Here is a 25,875-nt window from a genome sequence, read left to right as displayed (position 1 = left end):
CATGGAAAGACACAGGACAAATGTATCAGTCCTCCAAACAGAACTGCTAAACTGATGGGCTCCACTGGCTGATTATTAAAAAGTGCCTCTGTAGTCAAGACACAGATGAGCAAATGCTCTTAGGATTTTATTGAAATCTGTGGTGAGTCTTCCAGAATGCAATTTTGGTGTTTTTAAATGCATTTGACAGAGCTGAATTGATTTTTAATTTCAGTTCTGTCAAAAAAATCAATCAAAAACTAGTTTTTATGAACCTATTTGTTAAATGGTTAGCACTGTACTGGAAGCTGTAGGGGATTAAAAAGAAAACTAAACCACAATATACGACCTCAAAGCCATTATAATCCAGTTGTGGATACATACACACACACACATGCACCTAGGCATACAACATTCATGAAGTAAGAATAAAAGATGAAAAATAAATAGTGACAGTCACTATCTATTGAGGTCTGGCCTTTAATACTTTTTTTAGGATGTCAGGTGATGTATTGTACAGCCAAGGAGGAGATATGAACTAAAACAGTAGCCATTATATGGCCCAAATGCTAAAGAATGTACATATTAAGATAGTTCAGTAACTGAAATTTTTAGCATGCAAGGTAGGATGAAACAATTTGCCCTACAATGGATGTTTCCCAGCCACAAAGACTTTAATGTTAACCAACTTGTTCCAAAGTCATGACTTGACTTCAGGTCTAAGAAAAAGTAAGCGAATGAGTAATACTCATACATACATACTATTCATAAGAGCTTACACTGTATCCTCATAAGCATCATGTCATTAGAGCATCACGAGAATTTGGGAGTAAGTAGGGGTAGTTATTTTATTTATTTCCTGTTGAGAAAACCAAGGACCAAACTTATTGCAGGTCACACAGCTACCCAGTGACCAAGCTCCATGCTCATTTCATTACTCGACTCTGGCCCACTCCAATGTCCTTGCAGCTCATTGACACCCAGGATCAGCTACACATCTGTGGGGACCAATGCAAAATGAAAATTCAGAGCTCCTTGTTCACAATGTGTTAAGGATTTCAAGAAAGAAATTGCAGAGTATTAAACCAAGTGTGGGGCCCTCCTGAGTAACTGCACAGGTGGCATGCCCATGAAGCTGGCCCTGATGACACCACTTCAGATTAAATGATGAAATCAATAACTCAAGGAGCTACTAAGTGAACAAGGCAAAGGATATGGATATATTAAAAATAATCACTTCTCCAGGAAGCACTGCAAATGTACCTCTGACAGAGGCAATCCAAGTTGTATGATCATAATCACCCTCCTCTAAGTAAATTCTTCAGATTAGGAAATGCACGCCGATCAGCTTTTCGTGAAATAAGATAAACACATTTCTTCCCAAGTTACTTACTGAACATATTAATATGTATTTTTACCAAATGTAATGAACTGATATGCTTCAGACTGTAAAAAGGTGAAGGCATCAGAAAGTTCATTCAAGAGCGGGAAAATCATCAAATTACCTTGTAGCTTTCAACAAACCTACTTTATTTGGCCTATGCTTCCAACCTGTCGTTTCAGAATAATCAGCTTCAGGAAGGCAGCTACACAGACGCTTTCACAACAGAGCAAAGAGCTGAAATAAGCAGCTGACCGTGCTATCAATGAACAGCAGGTGTTTGCAGGGGAGCTTGGATCCGCGGTTTGAATTCCCAGAGTAACACGATCTTCTGGAATAGAGAAAAGCCCACTGTTGTCAGTCGTCTCCATATAATCCCTGAACGCCGTGAAACTCATTGGGTTTGAGAGCCAGCTCCATACCTTATGAGGGAACAGGGAGGAACAAGCACATTCCCCTTCTCATCCTGTTATTTGTATTTTGATCTTACTAGAAAAACTCTGAAAACTGGAATTCTTGTCAAGGAAACTCCAGAAAGCTCTTGAACCAGGAAATGAGCAATTGGGAAGTGGAGGAGGGAGAAGGAAAAGTTCCTAAATGAGTAAGATGTCTCTTTTATCCATTAAAAATAAGCCAAATGTGATCTAGAAAAAAAGCAAAAGCAATTTAAATCAATCAAACGTGAACGAGGAAAAGTTACCCAAATGTCCATTTCATTCTTCAAAACAAGTGTCTACAGATTACAATTTCTTCTTGGGCAGTGATTATTATCTTTGCTATTTGAACATGAATATAAACAGTTGCTTGTCCTGGAGTTCAAGCAATCTCTGTTTGAATCCCCAATAGCTACTTCATACGTGGGTAAGCTGGATTAAGGATATTAGGTTCCTTTCATCTAGAGTAACAAAAACTAACAGGGAAAAGATACCAGGGTATCTCACCAAATTCAAGAAATAGTTGAGTAACCAGGTCATAGGAAGAATTGGAATCAGGACAGCTCCAAGGATCTCTTCAGATGGATTTGATGGATCCTCCCCCTTGGTCTTTGCCATCACAGCAACTTGGTTTCTGCTGAAAGATTCAGTGGAGTTCATGTAGAGAACGGATCCACCCTCTGAACTCTTCTAACACAGTTACGTTACGTTGAACGAGTTTTGTTAGTAAGAATCACTTGAGGCTCCCACATCCAGAAGTATTAAAACGTTCGTGAATGCCCAAAAGACGTGGAACATGAACACTAGTTCTAAGATAGGAGAACATTACTCTCAGGTTCCCTGCCCATAGTGGATGGACAAGAGATAAGAAATTTGAGTGCTTGAAGACAGAACTTGGGTACAAGTGGTGTGCTTAACTAAGACAGGTGTTTCTCCAGAGATTATGACAGGGAAACAGCAGAGCATAGTGGTAAAGCCAAGGGTCTCCTAACTGAAACACAGCTGAGTTCAAATCCTTGGCCAGCTGTTTGAGACTGGGAAAGTTACACAATAGCTATGAATCTCAGTTTTTTATTAATAGCATTTTTCTCGGAATATTAAGATAATGTGAGTTCTTTGCGGAGAACTAAGAATTATAGAAAGTTTCAAGGCATGCATTGTAATTGCCCTCTAATCTCATCCCCTGGACCTGATGGTTAACATTGTAATATAATTCTTGTAAGTTTTCAGTCTATGCACCTATGAATATGTATATATTCCCCACAATCACCACATTAGCTGCATCCCACAAATTTTGAAGTTTGTTTCGTTTTCATTCAGTTAAAACTATTTTCTCTGGTGATTTCTTCCTAGATCCATTATTTAGAAGTATGTTACTTAATTCCAAGTTTCAGGGATTTCCAAGATATCTTCCTATTATCGGTTTCTAATTTACCTCTGTTGTGGCCACAGAACATACTCTGTGTGACTTCAATCTTCATAATTTACTGAAATTTGTTTTATGGCTCAGCATGTGGTCCTCGTAAGTGTTCCACGTGCACTTGAAAGGATTGTTTTCTGCTGTTATTGACTGCCGTATTCTATAAACATCAATTAGTTCGAGTTGGTTAATAGCGCTGTTCAAGTCTTCTATCTTATTACTGCTTTTCTGTACCAATTATTAAATTGAATTTTAGAGTAATGTTTTGAAATCTCCAATCATAATTATAGGTTTATCTATTCCGCCTTTCAGCAATGCCAAACTTTCCTTTAGGCATTTTGAAATTATGTTATTGTGCGTACGTGTTTAGGACTGCTACGTTTTGTTGATGAATTGACCCTTTCTTCACTACAAAATTTTCCTCTTTATCCCTGGAAACCCTCCTAATCCTTAGTTATGAAGACTATTTCTCTGATATTACACAGCTACTCTAGTTCTCTCATGATTACTCACTGTACTAAATATATTTTCAGTCCTTTTCATTAAATGTATATTTTTATTTATAATGTGTATCTTGTAAATTCAATATAACCAGATCTTTTTAAAACCAGTTTTACATCTCCACTTTTAATTGTGCATTTAGATCACTTAGTTATCAGTATTATGTTTAAATCTACTATCTTGCTTTTTATTTTCCATACATCTAACCTTTTCCTTGCCTCTCTTGTCCTGCCTACTTTTGGATTAATAGAATGTTATTACATTTCATTGTAGCTCCACTTTGGTTCCTTAATTATACTTCCTTGTTTTGTTTTGTTAGTGGTTGCTCTGTGGTTAAAATATGCATCTTTAACTTATCACAGTCTGTCTTCAAATAATATTATACCCCTTCATGTATAACATAAGAACATTAGAACGCTATCCTTCCGTTCCTTCCTTACTCCTTCATGTTGTTGTTATACATTTTAACAAGAACTTAATACAAGGCATATTCTCCTCAGGTTTTGTACCAAGTCCTCTCCCATAGGCCGTATGTGAAAGCTCCAACTTCAGCATCCTTATCAACCCTTTGTCACATTTTAAAATTTGTGCCAATTTATTTATGAAATATCATATTTGTTTTACTCTGCATTTCCCAGATGAAATTTTTGAAGCTGAGCATCTTTTCCTTATTTATTGGCCATTGTGTTTCCTTTCTGTCAGTGGAATGTTCACGTATTTTATACATTTTTCCATTGAGTTATTTGTCTTTTCCTTGTTGATCTGTGGGAGTTTTTATTGAATGAATTCTGAATATGTATCCTCTATTTTATACATTACAGATATTCTCCCTGTCTTCAGCTTGCCTTTTGACTTTATTTTCTACATTTTTAGATAAAAAGGTTTTTTTATAACTTAGTGAAGTCAAACTTCTGAATGTTTTCAATTATAGTTTGGGCTTTTTAGGTCATTAAAATAAATTCTTCCCAGTTCTGATAAAATAAATAGTCTCTTCATTTTCTTCTAAATGTTCACAGATTTTGCTTTTTGCATTTAGGGCTTTACTCCACTCAGAATTGAACTTTGCACTCAGCTTTTGCCCGTCTTTTGAGTACCCTCCACACACGTACATTCAACACTCCATCCCCTTACCTGAATCTTGACTTTTTATAGTTCAGCTCAGTTACCACTTCCTTCACGAAGCTTCCCTTGACTATTCCAGCCCTCAGTGAGTTTCCCTCCTCACCTTCCTATGACATGTATCACCAAGCTTTGATATTAATTTATGCCTAGGCGTGGGAGTGAAGTAGGCAGCTGCAGCATCCAGACAGGTAATCTCAGTGCAAAAAGAGGGCAGAACGGAAGACTAGAAAGAGAGTGGGGAATGGACTAGCATGTGTCTTATCTCAAAAGCAGTAGCTACTCAGCTCTAGTCAATTATTTCTGTAATAATACACAAGTTCAGAGTTGCCAGATCTACTTTTTTTTTTTCCAAGAGAACCTAGGAATCCAAATTTTTTATGTGAAATATTATGGTATTTAAATATTTCCAACTCATTTAAAGATACTTTTAAAGCATTATGGGAATTTGATTTTTGCAGGGGAAAGGGGCTATCTTCTGGTCTGTCATCCCACTTCCAATCTCTAACCTCTGGTTTAATTGTTTCTAATTTGTTGACCAGTTTAATTGTCTCTTCAGTTAAATCATAAACCCCCTAAGTACAGCAACCCACTTTGTAACCACCATAGAAACCGTTACAGGGAGAAGCCTATGATAAATGCTCCATAAACCCTAGATTGACTGTTGACTGACAGGAGACATCACATGCACACCCTGAGCCACAGTCCTCTCCATAGTAAGTGCTACGGAGAGGACTGGAGCAGATCCCACAGTGAGGCAGTATGACCCAGATGGCTGCCATCCAGTGAGCATTTGTCATTGCAGTGAGACACACATGCACAGAAAATAGATCCTCCCAAAGTCGAGGTCATCCCTCCCCAGGAATGAACTGCCAGGACACACATTCTGGACACTCTGCCAGGGCACAATCAAATTCAAGAGTTTTTAAGTACCAGTGGTCTATGTATCACAAAGAGCAGATGCCCATTTCTCAGAGGCAAAAAAGAGCAGATGGAAGTAGAAAAAGCCTCCAACTTCTTTGTCTTTTAGGAGAATAAAATCCTGACTCTGAGGAAAGTCATGGCATGGCCACTGTTGTTTGTTCGTAGCGTTGTGTCCTGACCCTCAGAATCACCACCCCACACTATCAAGTTCACCTACAGCCTAAGGAGTAAACCGAACGTCCATCTCTGTAGCGGAGGCAGGCTTGGACCAGGAACCAGACACTCAGATTCAAGGTTTGAGTTTATCTTTGAGGAGCCTGGCTGAGGTGCTTAGCCTCTCTGACCCTCTGTCTTCTCATCTGAAAGAACAGTAGGAATGCAACTCCCTCTCAGTGAGAGAAGGAGCAGTGTCAGGGGTGGTGAAGAGCACAGACTCAAGTCAGATATGAATCCGAATCTACTGCTGGGTGACCCAGAGAAGGTTACTTCCCTAACCTCTCTGTTCCTGAGTTTCCACACCTACAAAATGAGGAAGAATAATAGAACTTAGCCCACTAGGTTGTTCTGAAGATAAAACGACATTATACCTGTAATGCTCACTACAAATGGTATGCTTGAGTTCATAGGTATAAGAGAAATCAGTAGACCCTGATCAGTAGGATCTTTTGTTCTAATCTCCAGGGCTGTCAGCACCCCAAATAAAGTGACAGTTTCGTCATTATGTTGTTGTTCCTTCCCCAAGACTGCAGGCTCACAAGAAGGAAAACTTCTCAATAGGATCTATTTCTGTGGAAAACTAGTGTGTTCCCTCCTCTGAAGCTACACAACTTTATCATCTTTCCCCACATCCACCTGGAAATAGACATAGGCAAATTCTCTCTGAGGAAAAGAAGCCAGTGATTCCTCAGTGTGCTTCAAGATCTTGCACACAAAGTCCTAAAAGTTACCGAGTGCATTTCTGAGCATGTGTCTCTTCGTGCAGGGTGTCTGAACGTGCTCCATGTGCCCCTCCACATCTCTGATATAGGTCTCTGTGTGTCAACGTCTGTGCATCTCCGTGTATCTGGATCTACGTCTATAAATGTGAGCTCTTTGTATGTGTGTCTCTTTCTATGTGTAACTGTGTGTCCACCATGAAACTATATGTCTGTCTGTGCCTGTGTGCATGTGTCTCTGTGTCTGTATTGTGAAATGTGTGTGTGTGTCTGAGTCTGGGTACTTTTTACAATGAAGTCCTAGGATTATGCATCTGAACTGGGATATGTGTCTAAATGTGTGTCAGGAGCCATGGTCTCTTAACCGTGTGTGTGTGTGTGTGTGTGTGTGTACATATGCCTCTGTCTGTGATGTGTGAGTCTCTCACTGGGGGTTGTGTGTGTGTCTATGTTCTCTCTGTGCTGTGTCTGTCAGTGAAATTCCTCTTTTGTATCCCATACCAAATAAGCCATATGTATGTGTATTTGTGTGACAAAGGACAGAACTGAATGACTCCAATTTGGCCCATCAATGCTCTTAAGTTACTCTGCGTTGTTGTCACACTAACCCTTGCAAAATACAGGCCACTGAATCTCGATGTCTCCGCACAGACTCTGGGGAGCTTTTGAAGAAATACTGATGCCCAAACCCCATTTTCAAAGATTACAATTATCACGTATTACTCTGTAGTGGAGACTAAATACAAGAGCTTTGTAAAGCACCCAGGCAGTTCTAATATGCAGCCATGGCTGAGAACGACTGTATCAGGCAAATGATGGGCCTCTGCCATGCTCCATAGGAAGCTGCAAACTGCTTTCCTTGCCTGTGACATCAATAATATCAGCGGGAGAGGCCGCAAATTTTGAATAAATTACCAGGTACAGAAAAGGACGAACCCCTCCCCTTTCTTTCTGTGGAGGGAGGCACTCCGCCACGGTGGACCTTGTGCATCAACACTGTCCACAGTAACCTATGAAGACAGAGGAGAAACTCTCTCCTCCAAGCCCGATCCTTCCTCCATCCAGCAGACATTTGTTTCCTTGTACATATATGTCTGTCTAATTAAAAAGATGTAGTGCTACCTTGATTTCCATATAAACGCATCACATTTACTGCAAATGTTTCACAAACCAAAAGAGGATTTATTAGTATAATAAACCAAGAGCTTCATAAAAATTTAAATACATTTTGAGCATTCTTTACCAAGGAAAAAATTTGAAAGTGGAGGGGTCCAGAATGGGACAAAATCTCTCATGTGTGGGAGTGGGCATCGAAAGATGAAAATGAGAAAGAATCTAAGAAAGAAAGAGAAGGAAATAAAATCTCAGATGCTGAGACCCTGGGAAGCGGAGCCACCACATCCCATAAGATGCTTTTGTACAAATTAGAAAAAGGCTCCCCTTGCCCAGGATTCAGCCCACTCACCTTCAGAGCAGGGTGCCTGCTGATGTTATGTCCTGCTTAACTAAGTTGTGAGCCCCACAGGGAAGGTTCAATGGAGGGACAGGCTCTTCCCCTACTTGAAACTGCTGCCTCTGGAGAAGTTCTGAGAATCCGAGGATCTTCCCCCCATGGAGATCATTGAGGTGAGTAGACAGACTTGTAGTTAGGCAAAAGAAAGGGAGATTCTCAAATAGTCCCTGGGCAGCACTACTGCACCCAGCAGAGTACTAGGAACTCAGTAGGCGCTCAGTGAATATTTGTTGAATGAGTGATTGAATGAATGAATCACTCTTTAGTGATCCAATGGACTAAGCAGGCAATTCAGAGGACTCTCAGCCAATTAAAGGAAGCACAAAAAGTCAATGAGAACACTCCCTGAGGCCACTGACTTTCTCACCAGAAGAACGCTCCTGTCCAGCAAAATGCTCATGGAAAAGGATCAAGATAAGGGATGTGCTGAAGTTCCCAGTCAGAGAAATGTGAAGAAAATATGCAACTCATTGTGTAGCCTGAGCCCAGTTTAAGGAAAGATTAATTTTAAAAGTCAAGGGACTGGATTGCCTAGAGAAGTTTAAGACAGGAAAGATGGAAGCCTCACAGAATTTTAGAGCTGGGATTGGCCCTGGAGCCCTCTCATTTCGTAGTTGAAAAGCTTTTGCCCAGAGACAGGAAGGAATGCATCCAGTCCCTCGGCTAACTGGTGATACCGGGATCAAGAACCCCGGCTTATTTACTCATCATCTGCTGCTCTTTCCATGCTCTCAGGCTCCTGGCCTCCCTCTAGAATGGCTTGAGCCAAGCTGTTTGGAGATGCAAAGACAAACTTCTTGACCTCACTAACCGGTGTATGGGGTTTCTGCTTCCCCAAATCACCCAAACTTCTATAAAATGATCAGAATTTCTTTTCTTCTGGAAATTAAGACAAACTCCTCCCTTTCATTTCTCTCAGCCCCAAAATTTAGAACATGAGTGAAACGGTCACAAGCATTATGTAAACCTTATCCTTGACAAGAGGAGTTTGAGATTATCGGTTTATTATCCTCTGACTCAGGGCGATGGACTCCTGGGGGTGAGGGGAGAGCCAGGTGCCCGTATTCTCTGATGAAATCAAATCTCTCCATGAGAGTCTGGAAGCAGAAAAAAAATATATGTCAAACGTACATTTTTTTTCTCTGTAGGGTGCATCCCAAAACTTCCCAGGAATAATGCTAAAGCTTATGCACCAGGAGTTTTTTAAATCAGTCTTTATCTGAAATTGGTCAAGCAAACTGCCAAACCGACGCTGCTATCAAGTGCGTTCAACAGCCGTTTCCCTGCCGGAGAGCTCCAGTTATCTCTTACACACCACACGCCCCCCACCCCGTCCTCTACACGCAAATCCTTGCAGCTGCCCCTCTTGAAAGCAATAGGCTGCCACCCACTGGTGAGAAATCAGCTTCAAGAAACCACAAGATACAAGATTGTACCTTAAAACCCTGGAGAGGAAGGAAAGAAAACGACAGGTGAAAACTCAGCAGTTCTTAAAAGGTGCTAATCAGAAAGTGACCACTAAAGAAATGTCACTAAGATTTCATTTCCTAGGATGGGAAATATAAAATGTACACGAAAAGAAATGAGAACACTGGAGCAAAACCAGAAAGAGAAAGAATTTTTCCTTGGTGATTCTGTCACTGTGAACTTGGCACTTGCAGGCACAGCATGCTTCTGCATTTCTTTTTCCCCAAGAAAAATAAAAAAATCTCAGGATTGAAAGACTTTACTGCATCTGTACCTCTTGAATCCCCCACCCTCATCACCACCTCATCAAGTTGCCCAGTCTGCTCAAATGGGTGTAGTGATTTTGGACTTGTAACCTTGTTAACATGCTTACCCTGCTTATCCCAAGCTTCTACGTGTCTATTTTAGGTTCCTGCCTGGTTAATAAAAAGTAAAAAAAAAAATAGAAAAATAGAAAAATCATTTTACCCAATCAGTAAATAAAAGAAGGGAACTATGTGTTGTTCTCACTAGTAATCAGATCAGGGAAAATTAAAACATCTAGTTACTGTTTTCCACCCAGCAAGATTGTAGAAATACCCCCCTGTGTAAACAAAGATGCAGTAAAATTAGCACTTTCCTACACTGCTGGCAGCAGTACAAATCGTGACTACTTTTCAGGAAAGCAAGTGATATAGAGTTCACACTCTTTGACCCAGTGTACGTATTTCTTGAAATTTTCATTAAAAAATAATACAAGGGAAAAGCAAATTATACACACAAATACATCCATTGCAGTTTTCCTTTGAAATGACCCACTGTTCTAGCAGGAGAATTACTACATCTATCATTATACACCAGCACAATTGAATGTTATCCAGCAATTTTAAAGGATGGTCAGAGATATGTAACATTATAGAGTTTGCTTATGATACAATGCTAAATTAAAAAAGCAGGATGCTGTATCAGCCAGAATTTTTCTTATAAGCATTCAGAATTCACTCTTGTTAGTTTTACCCCAAAAGTTATATTAAAACAACATTAGGTAATTCACTGCGACCCAGAAAACCAGGCTCTGGCGCTGAGGCTGCCAGTTCTGCAGGCTGAGGCGTTTGGGCCTGAAGTCACCAACCCCATCACCTCTGAACTTGGGTGTAGCTGGCCCCAAACATCGCTGTCTCCTGTGCAGTCCCGGCACCTTCCTGTGAGCAGCTTTTCATTCAGGTGTAAAGGGGGTGTATCTGACTATTCATGAGCTTTAGGGGATGTTGGGAAAGTGAGGCCCCGGCATTTGCAAGTGTGCTTGGAAGATCCCCCAAATACTTTTGCCAAAAAAGATACAAATGCTAAATGGTCAAAAGATAATGATAGGGCCAGCCCAGTGGCACAGTGGTTAAGTTCGCACATTCTGCTTCTCAGCGGCCCGAGGTTCGCTGGTTCGGATCCCGAGTGCGGACACGGCACTGCTTGGCAAGCCAAGCTGTGGTAGGCATCCCACGTATAAAGTAGAGGAAGTTGGACACAGATGTTAGCTCAGGGCCAGCCTTCCTCAGCAAAAAGAGGAGGATTGGCAGCAGTTAGCTCAGGGCTAATCTTCCTAAAAAAAATAATAATAATAATAATGATAAATGTCTAACAGAAACAAACAAAAAATATTACACTCTGTCTACAACCAGTAAATATTTACATTACGGAAGGATTGAAAGAGATTGGATTCACACATAGAAGCTTGGGTGATTTTTGTCTCTTTTTTCCTAATGTTTTATGTTCCTGAATTAAATGTCCTATTAAAACTCCAAATATTGGCACTAGTTTCCTAGGGCAGCCGTAACTAACTACCACAAACTGGATGGCTGCAAACAGTAGAAATTTATTCTCTCACAGTCTGTGGCACTGAAGCTCGAAATTCAGCTGCAGGCAGGGCCATGCTCCCTCTCCAGGTTCCAGGGAAGACTCCTCTCTCGCGTCTTCCTAGCTTCTAGCGGCTGCTGGCAATCGTCAGCACTCCTTGGCTTGCAGCTGGACCACTCCAATCTCTGTTCTGTTGTCACACAGCCTTCTTCCCTCTGTGTCCATGTCCAAATTACCCTCTAATGTGGATGGCTTCATCTTAACTTGATTACATCTGCAAAGACTCTATTTCCAAATGAGGTCACATTCACAGGTTCTAAGTAGATATGAAGTTTGGGGCACACTCTTCAACCCAGTACAATGTGTTAGAAATTTCTTCCTTTTGTTGAGACAAAGATCAAGTTTCTATCATCAGGAACTGTAACTTCATTTCTCTGAATCCAAATGCCTTTTATTATTTCACCTGGCATAAGTTAAAGTACATATTGGCACTTAATGAACTTGATGAGTAATAGAAGGAAAACATCAGGGATGGAGGGAAAATGCATAAATTTAAGAGAAATAAATAAACGAATCATTCTGTATGGAGCCAACTTAAAAATCTCCCACAAACTCAGAGATAATTCCTTCAATGTCTTCATAATCAGTTTCAGTATCACCATCATCTATTAAAGAATTTAGCAAAGCCACATCTGCTTATCATCCCCATGAGTATCACATAAAGGCTGCTTCCTAAATAGAACCATAACAACAACAACAACAAAAACAGTCCATGAACATGCCTAACGCCATTCAATTCAAGGTCAAAGTAACAGTAAGCAAAATCATAAAATGGGGAAAGAATTTTTTTTCTTTTTTTCTTCTTTGAGGCAGAGTAGCCCCGAGCTAGTATCTGCCACCAATCCTCCTCTTTTTGCTGAGGAAGACTGGCCCTGAGCTAACATCCGTGCCCATCTTCCTCTACTTTATATGTGGGATGGCTGCCACAATATGGCTTGACAAGCAATACATAGCTTCACACCTGGGATCAGAACTTGCTAACTCCGGGCCACTGAAGTGAAATGTGTGAACCCAACAGCTGCACCACTGGGCCGGCCCCAGGAAAGAGTTTCATTCACAGGTCCTCTTTATGATTCAAAAAGATAGGTAGATGGGTAAGCTGGTACGTATATGGTAAGAAAGCAGATTAGGCAAGATAAGTAGTTTAAGAGTGTTAAGCAGGTTGGGCAGATATGTAAGTATGCATGTAGATAAATAGATAGCCAGCCCTGGTGGTCTAGTGGTTAAGATTCAGTGCCCTCACCACCACAGCCCAGGTTCATTTCCTGGTCAGGGAACCACACCACCCATCCGTCAGTTGTCATACAGTGGTGGCTGCGTGTTGCTATGTTGCCGTGATGCTGAAAGTTATGCCACTGGTATTTCAAATACCAGCAGGTCACCCGTGGTGGACAGGTTTCACAGAGCTTTCAAACTAAGACAGATTAGGAAGAAGGACCTGGCCACCCACTTGGAAAAAATTACCCATGGAAACCCTATGAATAGCAGCAGAGCGCTGGCTGATACAGCACCTGAAGGTGAGAAGGTTGCACAAAAAGACTTTGAGGGGTTCTGCTCTGCTGTACACAGCGTCGCTAGGAGTCAACCGGCTGGCATTAACAGCAACAAAGGTATGAGGGTAGATAAGTAGAATGATTAGGTAGGTAGATAAAATTTACCTGTGATCTGTCCATGTTTCTCACTTTCCAAATTTCTTAAACTCCCAGACGACAATACCCTGAGAAAAACACAAAATCAGAAAGGGCTACACTGTGACAGGTTGAGGTTTGGGAATCTGAGCACAGTTTAAATTTATTAGAAGGCAGAAAGGAGAACACCAGACACTGTGCACTAGCAGTCTAGAAACTGAAAGCACTTAAAATATCATGCCCTTATCACCCAGCACATTTCAGTTCTTTATTCTCAGAATCCTTAATTACATCACTGGGCAGGCCCTTTGATTCCTCATAGTCATTCCCTTATTCCCTGTCCCAGGGGGTCTGGAATCCAGCTCCTGGGAGCCCTCTTACCAGTCAAGCCGCCCAGCTGTTTGGGAACAGAAGTCAGCAACAAAGAGACAAAAGGACAGACCTCTATCAATTCGAGTGACAAGCTCCTCAAAGGCTCTGACAACCCTCACTTTGGCTGCTAAAATCCTCTTTGAAATACTCCCAGAAAGCTCACAGGTTAATCCAACAGCAATTACTTTTGTACAGTCAATAACAGGCCTGACTTATTACCTGTACATGACAGTATGTCTTTTTTTAATATATAAACACAAGCCGAGCTCTCAAGCCACTGAGGAACATGGGGATATTTCCATAAAGCACCTGCCCTACTTGACTAAGTCAGGAGAAGAAAAAAGTCATTTAAAACAGGCCAACATATTAGTTTTGCAACCAGTAAAAGGTTATCAACATGCTCAGATCCTGTTCAAAACACTCAAAGAAAGGTGCTTGCTTCCGTCGAGCTACCCAAAGTCTCAAGAGCAGACACGGGAGAAAGAAAATAATAGGAAGGCACATACCGGGAACAAAACATGTATCACTTAGGACGTGTTCGACAGCAAGTTAATAATAATAATAAAACTTGTTAACAGGGACTTAAATAATAAAGACATTCATTGTTTACTTAAGAAATTTGAAGATAGGCAATTCAGTGCAGCAGCTCAGTCCCATCTCCAGAAGTCTAAGTTCTTTGTGTCCTTCTGTTCTGTCATCCTCAGAGTATTGACTTTTCACTCTTAGTTTGTGCCTTCACCATCCAATGCTCCAAACTCATTCAAAGGAAATCAACAATTAAAACCAGCTTTCAACCTAAGCAAATGTCTCCAGTCTTAAGGTCAAGTCAAGGGTGGCTCCTCTACATCTGTGGACTACAAGGGACTGTGGACTTCCAAATATCCAGAAAATGCCAGTCTCCCCTCCACCCATCCCCCGCTCCTAGTAGGTCTCTTCTTTGTCTCATTAGCCACTAGGGTACCAGGCCTCCTTTAGCTACAAGGAAGCCGGGAAAGTAAATACAGTCATGTATTGCTTAACAACAGAAACATATTCTGAGACATGCATCATTAGGCAATTTTGTCATTGTGCAAACATCCTAGAGATTACTTACACAAACCTAGATGGTACAACCTACTACACACCTAGGTTACACACTATAGCCTACTGCTCCTAGGCTACAAGCCAGAATAGCGTGTTACTGAACTGAATACTGTATGCAATTGTAACACAACGGTAAATACTTGTGTAATTACCTTACACGGTAAAAATATGGTCTAAAAGATTTTTTTTAAATGGTACATCTAGGGGCTGGCCCCGTGACCGAGCGGTTAAGTTCACGTGCTCCGCTGCAGGCGGCCCAGTGTTTCGTCGGTTTGAATCCTGGGCGTGGACACGGCACCGCTCATCAAACCACGCTGAGGCGGCATCCCACATGCCACAACTAGAAGGACCCACAACGAAGAATATACAACTATGTACTGGGGGGCTTTGGGGAGAAAAAGGAAAAAGATAAAATCTTTAAAAAAAAAAAATGGTACACCTGTAGAGGGTACTTACCATGAATGGAGCTTACAGGAAGTTGTTCTGGGTGAGTCAGCGAGTGAGCGGTGGGTGAATGTGAAGTCCTAGGACAATACTGGACACTACCATAGACTTTATAAAGACTGTACACTTGGGCGACACTAAATTGATAAAAAATATTTTTCTTTCTTCAATAATAAATTAATCTGAACTTACTGTAACTTTTTTACTCTAAAATAATGATTAAAAGTATAGTACAATACATAAAGCAGTAACATAGTCATTTATTATCATTATCAAGTACTATATACTGTAGGTAATTGTATGTGCTATACTTTTATACAATTGGCATCACAGTAGGTTTGTTTACATTAGCATCACCACAAACATGTGAGTAATGCATTGTGCTCTGAAATTACAACAGCCACGATGTCGCTAGATGATAGGAATTTTTCAGCTCCATTATAATCTTATGGGAACACCGTCGTATATGCAGTCCCTCATTGACCGAAACATCATTATGCGGTGTGTGACTGTATCCGGCAAAGGACAACAAAGTTGTTACCATCACTCCACTCCTCACTCCTCACTCCCCCCTCAGGAAAATAAAAAACAAAAACCATGGTGTGTCAGCAAGGAAAAGGGGAACAGAGACAAAGACTGCCTGCTGGAACAGCAACTGACAATGTCTCAACAGGACATTCACCCTTTGGTCTGTCCATTAATCCAGACATACAAAAAATGTCTCTGACAGAGACGCAAAAGTGATATTTTTAAGACTGAGCGATAGCCCTCCATGATGTCTTCCTCAAAAAAGTAAGAACTGTTTCCCACATCTCTCATTAATTTAAAATCCACAACATGATAAGAGGCCACTGATCCATCCCTTTCCAACTGCATTTCACAGAAGACTGGTCTGGCAAGATGGTCCAGGGGGGAAGAAAGTTCATATTTTCACACAAATCTGAGAATTCTTAATGAGTGTAGAATACTAAAGACTATGATAAGTAATGCAGTAAACAAGCAGTCTAACCCAGTGTAGTCCAAACCACCACCACCAAAAATATACATATATTGTTTTATGTAAGACCTACTAATATTCCACAGAATGCACTTGGGTAATGGTTGTCAAGTCATTTTTCTTATCTCTGTTACTCTGGGAGATGGACAAGATTCTAGCTGTCTACTTATTACTTGTTTTCCAAGAAGAGATCTCCTGATTATACTACCAATAGTTCGGCTCACAGGTAACAGTTCTGCTTATTAAAGGACTAATGTTTTTTTCTCGTCTCTTTCTTTAAGACCAACCAAGGTGTGAACCAGGCTGGAGAGAGAGAGCAATTAAACCTAGCCATTTAACGAGAATGAAGAATTTAACCATGCAGAGGCAAAACTAAAAATAAAGCCATGGGCACCATAAATCATAATGTAGCAACAATAACGTTACTTGGTGACATTTAGAGAGACTATGAAAAGTGGAGACAGCCAATTCAAGTTTTATTATTTCAATGAAAGCTTCCACTAAAGTGATTTTAAACAGAGCTCTTGTCCAAATCCTGGTTGTGAACATGGTTTTCAAGAAGAAGAGAAAGATCACGGAGTTAGAAGAGAGGGAAGTTGTCTTTTTCAGTCTTCCAGCCTCTTCTCCCTTTCTCCTTGATCTCACCATCCAGTGTCCCAGCAAAGCTGGTGTATGAAACTACAATTAGGTAGACACAATGTCAGAGGGCTCAGTAATACTGCTCCCAACCTGGGTGGCCTGGCATGCTACTGGACAGAAACTTTACTCTTTTCTGAATATACCACCTTCACTTTTCAAAACACCGCTGCTGTCATTTGCTGACATAGCAAGAGAGACCCAAATCACGGTAGATCCAGGGGTAGAAGTTGGGTTTGGAAGTGATTACTACAGAACTTCCAAGTCCCTAAGGGTTTTCTCAACACAAGACCTACAGAAATCCCCTCACACCGTAATGATTCTTTAGGAGGCAAACTTCGATGTTCTTTGAACAGAAACAATTCCATGCACACTGAGGCACCAGAGTCTTCACCAAGGCTGGTAAGTTTTCCCACCAGACAACAAACTCTGGACCATGTCAGTCAAAAGACCTCCATCTTTGGGTCTAGTCACATTTTTCTGTAGATCCTATCAGCTAAGCAAACTAGCAGGTCTGAGTTTTAGTGTTCAAACTCCAGGTATGGAAAATTACACAGACTTCTAATTCCAAGTCATCATGCTGAAATACTTTCCTTGTCTTCCTCCTTTGCCTCCCTAGGGTCATCTCCCTCTGCCTGGCATTGAGCTCTGTCGACCAACTAGAAAGCTACACATGACCGATGCCCCCTGGAACCTGGGAGAAGTCCAGTAGACAGATGTCAGAAAGGCAAATAAGACAAAAATTAGACTTCAATTCTCACTATTAAAGTGACCAACTTACCTGCCTGTTTTTCTCCCTCTCAGAGCATTCATGCCGACTGGATCCATCCCACCACAGCCCACCAACACGGCATTTGAAAATCTACCTTTTGTTGGAATTTCCTCTTTCCTCTCTGCTCACTTGTATTCATCTTTGTCAACACCCAACTTTTGCACAAAGCCTTCCCTGGCCCTTCTACCTTGTACTTCACAGGAGTCAAAAAGGCTTATCCAAGGAAGCTGGGCTTGTCAGTGGGCTGGGATGTGAACATGGGTCTGTCTGACCGACTCCAGATCCCATCCATGCTCCTCCGGCCTTACCTGGGCCTGCCCCAGCGAAAGATGGGGGTGTGATACTAACCCAGACGGTTGGAGCTCAGAGGCCACACCCTCAATCCCCTCACGGCTGACACTGCCAGAGAATACACTGGGGTCTCGATCAAAGCCCACTTAGTGAAGTCCCACATTCTCACACTGTCTCTCCATTTCAGATGCTAATCACCAAAATGCTGGTGAAGGAAGGAGATGGCCCTGACTGGAAAGGAGGGAGAACCTGAAAAACAACCATCAAGAGCAGCCAAAACCATGGCTCCCTTGGCAGTATCAAATTCAAATTTCTAACAAGCTTTAAGCAAGGAATCAATATAAAGGTAAATTAAGCCAAATCAGCTCCAGCTCAAGATGGGAAAGTAAGAGGATCCTGAACTCACCTCACGCCATGAACACACCGAATCTACAGTTACATATGGAACAGCTTCCTCTGGAAAAAAACTAAAAACTGGCTGAGCCACTCCTACACATCGGGCAAACAAGAGAAGGCCCACCTGGAAGCAGGTGGAGAGGCTGGGACACAATCCTGCCATAAACCCCATCCCAGAGCAGGGACCCACAGTCTGGAGGGAACTCAAAACTGGGAGCTTCTCCCTGAAAGAGAGGGTTTTAGCCCCGACATCTGGCACCTCAAACATTTACGACCTGCTGCTGAGAGACGGCCCTCAAAACATCTAGCTTTGAAAACCAACGGGCTCACATCCCAAGACCCACAGGCGCGATCTGACAAAAACTACTCTTAGGGGCTAGAGCTCACTGCCTGAGGACCCAGCATGGAGTTGGCAATGGAGGGGCCAGACTTTGTGTGGGAGCAGCTCATCTGCTTGACTCGGAGCCTCGGCCTGAGGGGCAGGCATCCAATATGACACACATTTGTCATATTGTCAGGGCTGAGACTGGGGGATGCCATCTTTGTGCTCTCTCTCTCTCTATGCTCCAGCCAGTGGGGGCCATTCTTTTTAAAAAACATTCCAGGTTTTTTTTTTTTAAATCATTATTTTTTCTTTCCCAGAGGGCATCATCTCTATGCTCTCCTGCCTCGCAGGTGTGCGCCATCTTTTCTCTTTTGGTTTTTCATTCATTCTTTCTTTACTCTCTCCTTGCCGGTGCCATCTCTACGCTCTTCTTCTCTCTCCAGCCAGTGGGCACCATTTCCAAGCTCTCCCTTGGCCACCCTCCAGAGCTCGCAGGGCCACTTTTACAAGTGTCTGGCGCCCCAGCATTCACAGCTGCCGCCATGGGACACGTCTACATCTCCTGGCTCTGAAGGCCAGCAGGGCTTATGCTCAGGGGCCCCACAGGCCTATAACCAATGGAGAAAGAGTTCTTAATTGGTTACCACATCCAGGGCCCAACAAGAGGCAACAGACCCAGGAGCTCAGTCTTTCTGTGAAAAAGGCCTATCAACTTATCATCCTAGCTGCAGCCTCAGTGGCACGCTTCTAATTAAACACATATATAAGGGCTGACTATAATCCTTTCCAGAGACCTCAGAGAAAGGGTGCTGTCTTTGTGCTTCCCTCTGTCCTGCTCTGGAGTGCCAGTATCTCCCAAGCGGAGCTTTGACACGTGTCTGGTGCCCTAATTTTTGTGGCTGCTGCCCAAAGATGCTCCTTGATCGCCTGACTCTGGTGGCTAGGCGGGCTTGCGTTCCGGGGCCCCAGGGACTGTAACACTTGGAGACAGAGTTCTTGGCAGGCTACCACCCCAGGGCACTGCACAGACAGCAGACTGAAACATACCCCGTACACAAATATTAGCTCAAAATGGATTCAAGACTTAAATGTAAGACCTGAAGCCGTAAAATTCCTAGAAGAAAACATGGGCAGTAAGCAAATTGACATTAATCTTGGTGATGATTTTTTGGATTTGACACCAAAACCAAAGGCAACAAAAGTGAAAATAAACCAGTGGGATTAGATCAAACTAAAAAGCTTCTGCACAGCAAAGGAAACCATCAACAAAATGAAAAGGCAACCTACCGAATGGGAGAAAATATGTGCAAATCTATATCTAATAAAGGGTTAATACCCAAAATATATAAAGAACTCGTACAACTAAATATAAAAAAATAACCAATTTGATTAAAAAATGGGCAGAGGATCTAAATAGATGTTTTTCCACAGAAGACATACATATGGCCAACAAGTCCATGAAAACATGCTCAACATCACTAATCAGGGAAATGCAAATCAAAGCCACAATGAGATATCACCTCACACCTGTTACAATGCATATTATCAAAAATATAATAAATAACAGGTATTGGTGAGGATGTTGAGAAAAGGGAACTCTTGTGCACTGCTGGTGGGAATGTAAATTAGTGCAGCCACTATGGAAAACAGTATGGAGGTTCTTCAAAGAATGAAAAATAGATCCAGCAACTCCACTTCTGGGTATTTACCTGAAAAAGATGATACCAGTAACTCAAAGAGATATATTCACCCCTATGTTCATTGCAGCATGTATTATTCACAATAGCCAAAACATGGAAAGAAACTCTGTTCACTGATGGATGAATGGATAAAGAAGTTGTGGTATATACATAAAATGGAATATTATTCAGTCATAGAAAAGAATGGAATCTTGTCACTTGTGACAACATGGACAGACCTTGAGGGCCTTATGATAAGAGAAATAAATCAGACAGAAAAAAACAAATAGCATATGATCTCACTTATACGTAGAATCTAAAAAAAAGAGCTCATAGATACAGAGAACAGATTGGTGGTTGCCAGAGGTGGGGGGAGGGAGATGGGCGAAATGGGTGAAAGGGGTCCAAAAGTACAAATTTCCACTTATAAAGTAAATAAGTCATGGGGATGTAATGTACAGCATGGCAACTACAGTTAATACTGTACTGCATATTTAAAAGTTGGTAAGAGATAAAATCTTAAAAGTTCTCTTTGCAAGAAAAAAAATTATAACTGTATGGTGACAGATGTTAACCAGACTTACAATGGTGATCATTTTGCGATATATACAAATATCAGATCAGTAAGTTGTACACCTGAAACTAATACAATATGTCAATTACACCTTAAGTTTTTCAAAAAATGAAAAGGCTAATCAAATTCATGAGACACAATTCTACCCTCAGAAAACTGGTACCTTTTCTTTGCTGAGACATCTTTGTAGGACAAATTCATCAGGGAAACAGCTCTTCTTGCATTTTTCCCTGACCAGGACAGCTTCTTTACAAAGCCAGTTATTTCCTGGAAGGCACCAGATGATAGAAGGATGACTTCCCATGCAATAACCCAATTCCTTTCCTGATACCAGTACCAAAAGCAACTGGAGCCAGGGTACCAGTGTTAAGCCGGGACAAGGCCACATTTTCAGCCACAAGCTACAGAGACCATTCTCAGCTGTGTGCACTTTCAAGGGCTGCTCATTCTGTATCTAAACATTAAAATAGCTAAAGTGGGAATTTAAAAGTCTTCCTCAAAAGTATCATCAGGGATTTGATATTATTACCATTGTGTCATACAACATGAATGAGCAGGAAATTCCTTGGCATGCTTTTTTATTTATCCTCATCAACCCAGCATCAGCTCATTTCATCTTCTCAACATCTTTCTTCACTATTAACACATCTACTGATTAACCTGTATAATAACTAAGGAGTCCCAAGTTCGTCTTTAACTTATTTTCTGTTCCTACAAAAGACACTCCATGAAAGCAGCAGCCTTGTCCTTGCTTATCCCGGCAGCACGACACTTAGCACAAGGGATGCGCTCAGTATCTGTTTGTTAAATAAGCTAGTAAAAGACCATATCAAGTGATTTTCAAAAATTGTTTAGTAACTACAAGCTCCATTTCAGGATGTGAATTCTAAAGCTCAGAGGGATTCAATGACCTGCTCCAAAATATTAACTTATTCAGTGGCTGCAGAACTTGAAGTCGGGATTCAGCCCCCTCACTGTTTGACTACCAAGCCCATTCTCTTTCCTCCAAACCACACTGCCTTGCTGCTTGAGTATTTGTCTGTGTTTGCTTCCGTCATCTCCATCTCCAACCAGACATCAGCAAATTAGTGTTATTAGAGATATTTGAGTTCTATATATTCATCTCCCTTCCTTGGGGGTTTCTTCATTCTTGCAGCTACTCCTCACACAAACCACCAGGCTCTCAAGGGATCTTGTAAAAAGCATAAGATAACTCACTCACAGTTAAGGATGACAGCTACCTCTATACAGCGCTGTTAGCATGAGAAGTGTATCATAACATCTCCTTGGATCTCACCAGACCCCTGTGAGGGTGGGTAGTGCAGGACATCTCAACATGACAGAGAAGGAATCTGAATTCAGAGACCACACCTCAAGGCTGGTTGACACAGCCGACCTGAACACAGGTTTCCCTACAACGACCTCCAAGTTTCCACTAAGTTTCTACTTAAACTGTTAATTGTCCTCAAGAACTAGCAGATATTCACTTCCGCTGTGACAATGCCCTGGAAAATGTGAGCCCCAGCATGCTCTGTGTTCCTATCACTCTTGCACATACGTTCTGCAACATTTATCACAAGGTAATGGTCTTTGGTTAATAAGACTCCCTCGTTCAACTGATAACCCCAAGGGAACACCTTCCCTGACTTTGTCATCTATGTCTCCCCAGTTCTCAGCACAGAGCCTGAGTGCACAGTGGGAGTTTGATAAAACATTGTTTGACATTTTTTTCTATTATACCACACCAGTAAGTTAAAACAAAACTAAGATATTCATAAGATTGTGTAAGCAAGTATTTGCTGGCTACAAGGACAGCTGCAGATGAGTCCCACAAACATGATGTTGAGCAAAAGACTGCATATTTACTTGAAATTATATGTACTCAAAATAGTACAAATTTACTTGAAGTTCAAAAATAGGCAAAATTAACTGATAGTGTAAGAACTACTATTATCATGATTTGTCTTAATGCAATCTATGCCTGGACACCAAAGGGATTCTGAAAAAGGAAATTGTTATTTTTAAATGCTCACAAATTCATTATCAGCTGACAATGAGCCACAACTAAAAGTGACACCTCTCGGAGAATGTTTCTGGAAATTACATGACAATCGAACACACATTGAAAGGTACCTTTATTTGGCGTTAATGTTCTCATAGCCTGGAGAACATTTTTAGATGGTCTTTAGCTATTGCATCCAAGATGTTTGTCTTCCGGGAAGTTAAAGTTTCTGGGACCAGCTTAAATTGTAACAGTTCTTTGAGATTTAAAATATGCAGAATTGGAGCCAGCAGGTGGCCTAGTAGTTAAGTTTGTCATGCTCCTCCTCGGCAGCTCTGGGTTTGGTTCCTGAGCATGGACACACACCACTCGTAGGCAGCCACGCTGTGGCAGCGAACCACATACAAAATAGAGGAAGACTGGCACAGTTGTTAGCTCAGGGCAAATCTTCTCCAACAAAAATAATAATAATAATAAAATATACAGAATTTTCTCAAAAATCTACAAACTCCCCTGAAAAGGCCACAGATCACTGACTTCCTTCCAATGCTCTGTGTGTAACCAAAGCCCACTCATACTCAGCCTCCCTCCATAGAGAGGGGAGGAGGATCATGTTTGTATTTGTGCTCTTCACTGGAGGAGGCCAGGCAAAGGGGACAACCGGGGGTTGTCACTGGGATATCCTATCTTCCTAGGACTGATCCATCAGAAACAATGGCTCATCCACAGGCTGGAAAGCTCCACGTCTGACCGCTTTCTCCAGCGCTATGAGAAGATGCTGCAGAGTTCGCTCCCTGTAAGGTAAGTGGTGAGTGCCCAGAAGCAGGGAATACCCAAGGCCAGAGCATCTGTTGGCACTCTCCTCCCCTCTGGAGAAGGAAGGGATGAGGGAGTGACTCCCCATCTAAAATACCTAAAAACACAAACGATTTTTGTCTAACTTGAGCCCACTTCAAAGTCTAGCAAGAGAAGGGAAAGTCCCTGGAAGGAAAGTCAACCTGCTGAAATTAACTCTTTCATCTCCGCAGTCCTGACACTGTTGCTCCCAAGTCTTTGCCTGGCCCTCAGCAACACACCCGCCCCTGTGAGTAGGGGGGCAGGTCACACCGTTCGTGCGCTACGAAGTTTTTACACGGTTGGGGTTTAGAAAAGAAGATGGGCTTCGGGTGGCATGGAGGTGTGTCTTGCTGAAGGAAATATCACTTCCGTGGAAGATGGACAAAAGCTCCAGTTCACAGCACCTCCGGCGTCCGGAAGCTCCATCGACTCACATTCTCCATGTGATCCTTCAGCCGGCTTTATCTCTTTCCTCTCTTTTAACTCTTCTGGCTCCAACCCCATCACTTCTTCTCTCCTCACCCTGCGGTTGGGGCCAGAACCGCGCACCAAGACTTAGATGTGTAAGGAGCCTCTTGTCAAAAGCAAACGCTACCTTGATTGGCCTTAGCTCCCCCAGCTCCAGGCGGGTGGCTTTGCCCGTGTTCCGCTGTTGAGCGCCAGGCACTCAGGGACCCGCAGTTCTCGTCCCCGCCTTGGCGCCCTCACTACAGGCAGCGCCCGAAGACAGGCTAAAGGAGTGGCAGAAGCCCGGCCCTGCGGCCTTTGGTGAGGGAAGCCCCACTGGGTCGGAGCCCTGGGACCGCGGGATACAGCAGGAGCCGCCGCCGCGGGCGCCCGGGGCGTGATGGACCGAGACCCACGCGGGCGAGGAGCGCGCTCAGCCGGGCCGGTGTGCCGCCGGCAGCGCCAACTTTTCCCGTCGCGGGAGCGGAGGGCAGTCCTGGACCCGAGGTGGCGGCGCGGGTCTCTCCGCAGGCCGGCCGTGGGGGACAGGCGCTCGGGACCCCAGCTCCATCCAAGCTGGGCCGCGGAGGCGGTGGGCGGAGACGGCCTCTTGCTTGGCACAGAGCAAAGGCGTCTCAGGGTCCGGTGCGGCCGCCTGCGGAGCCCAGCACCGGGCTGGGGGCGGCGGGGCTCGGGTTCCGCGGCCCCTCCTTCCCGCCGCGCCCCCGCGGGCTGCGGACATATTGGATGCACTGCAGCCACCGCCTCTGCTCCTCCCGGCCCCATCCCAAGCACAAGCTGGCGCCTCCGCCGGCGGTCTCCTCCAGTCCTACCGACTGTGGAATCAAACCTGAGACTACACGCTGGGGTGCAGGTTTCCTGCGCTCTCTGCACGTTGAGACATTGACCTGACCCAGAGCATAGATTGCGTGTCCCCGCCTGGGCAGAAAATAATGTTAATCATTGATTGATGGTGTATACATGTTCCCTTTTCTGACTTCCTAAAGCACTCCTCTCTCATGCCGCACTTCACCCTCCTTGAAAGAGCACTTACCTATTGGCTGCCTTTTGCATGTTTTGTGGGCATGTATTTTGGGTCTCCCCAAACACGGTAAACTTCCTGCAGACTGGAGGACAAACCTGGGAGCTCCCTGGGAAGAAGCACAGAGTTGGATTTTGCTCACGGTTCTTAGAAACGTGCCTGACACGGAGTGTGAAACATAGATATCTCCCGGAGAGGTAGCTGTCAGCACTGGTCTTGTCCTCACCTACCTGCCAAGCTCAGAGCCACTGATGTTGCTACCCAACCACGTTGGTTCTGCCCGCCCATGATTATGCCAATCACCAAGACAAGCAGTTTACAAAGAGAAAAGACTGAATCACAAGGCAGCCTAGCGAGGAGGAGGGAGAATCGATCTCAGATCTGCCTCCTCGGAAATGGGGACTCAGGGATGTTTACAGGGTAGGGAGCAAGGTGGTCTGAAGTGTGGGAATAGATGATTGGAGGTCTGAAGTGAGGTAATTGATGATCTGGGCAAGCGTAGTACAGCTTCAGGGCTCTTCGTGGAAGGTATGTTCACAAAATGGCAGCATTACTGTGATCTGAGGGTGGAGTTTTTAGCTCCTTGACCTCAAACAGGTCACTTACGGAGCATTTGTGTGCAGGCTCAGCTGATGAGTTGGTGGTCTCAGCCTGAACTGGACAAGGAGTGGACGCTCAGTTCCTGAAAAACTCAAGCAATCTACCTGTTACCATGGTGACCCAAGCCTCAGCGACATTGTCTACAGGGTGAGTTTTAGTAATACACTGTCTAACCACTTTTGCAAAC

The 25,875-nt window shown here is 42.9% G+C and overlaps 1 long non-coding RNA gene across 1 annotated transcript; it reads right to left on the bottom strand.

Annotated features, from left to right (window-relative positions):
- Nucleotides 1-442: 442 nt before the first annotated feature.
- Nucleotides 443-25,329, bottom strand: LOC138923217 (uncharacterized). The gene is made up of 5 exons (XR_011436535.1): nucleotides 25,101-25,329; nucleotides 13,222-13,280; nucleotides 2,302-2,431; nucleotides 1,783-2,004; nucleotides 443-1,691 (listed from the first exon to the last, which is right to left on the bottom strand). It is a non-coding gene; the product is annotated as an uncharacterized lncRNA (long non-coding RNA).
- Between the last annotated feature and the right edge of the window lie 546 nt (nucleotides 25,330-25,875).

This window comes from Equus caballus, chromosome 1, assembly GCF_041296265.1.
Source record: "Equus caballus isolate H_3958 breed thoroughbred chromosome 1, TB-T2T, whole genome shotgun sequence".
NCBI lineage: Eukaryota > Metazoa > Chordata > Mammalia > Perissodactyla > Equidae > Equus > Equus caballus.
The sequence above is the reverse complement of the archived record's forward strand: the minus strand, read 5'-3'. Positions and strand labels throughout refer to the sequence as shown.